General features: G+C 30.0%; 1 protein-coding gene across 7 annotated transcripts in view; it reads left to right on the forward strand.

The window, feature by feature from the left end:
• The window catches only part of LOC116707246 (phospholipid-transporting ATPase ABCA1), a 198,336-nt gene that overhangs the window by 157,280 nt on the left and 40,723 nt on the right, over positions 1 to 333 (forward strand). The window lies entirely within an intron of this gene.

Raw genomic sequence — 333 nt, forward strand, 5'->3', positions numbered from 1 at the left:
TTGGTAAAGAGACTTCAGATACAGAATTAAGGGACCACTAAAGTCTATATTAAAGCATCCAAAGAGCACCATGTCATGGAACCTTTAAAATGATAATTTTCAGTCACTTTAGGAATTACAGCAGGTTCCTATTCTTTGGTTTTAGTTGTTGGGTTAACTTTTTTTGTTATCATAAATTGTTCCTTACTAGATACTATTTAGATTGTCCTTTCCTCCACACTGTTCAATATCTTCACATATTCTGTATAATTTATTCTGCATTTGCTAATTTTAGCACTTCATATAGGCTACAGTCCGACAACACTATATATATATATATATATATATATATAT

The sequence above is a fragment of the Etheostoma spectabile genome, chromosome 19 (assembly GCF_008692095.1).
Source record: "Etheostoma spectabile isolate EspeVRDwgs_2016 chromosome 19, UIUC_Espe_1.0, whole genome shotgun sequence".
NCBI lineage: Eukaryota > Metazoa > Chordata > Actinopteri > Perciformes > Percidae > Etheostoma > Etheostoma spectabile.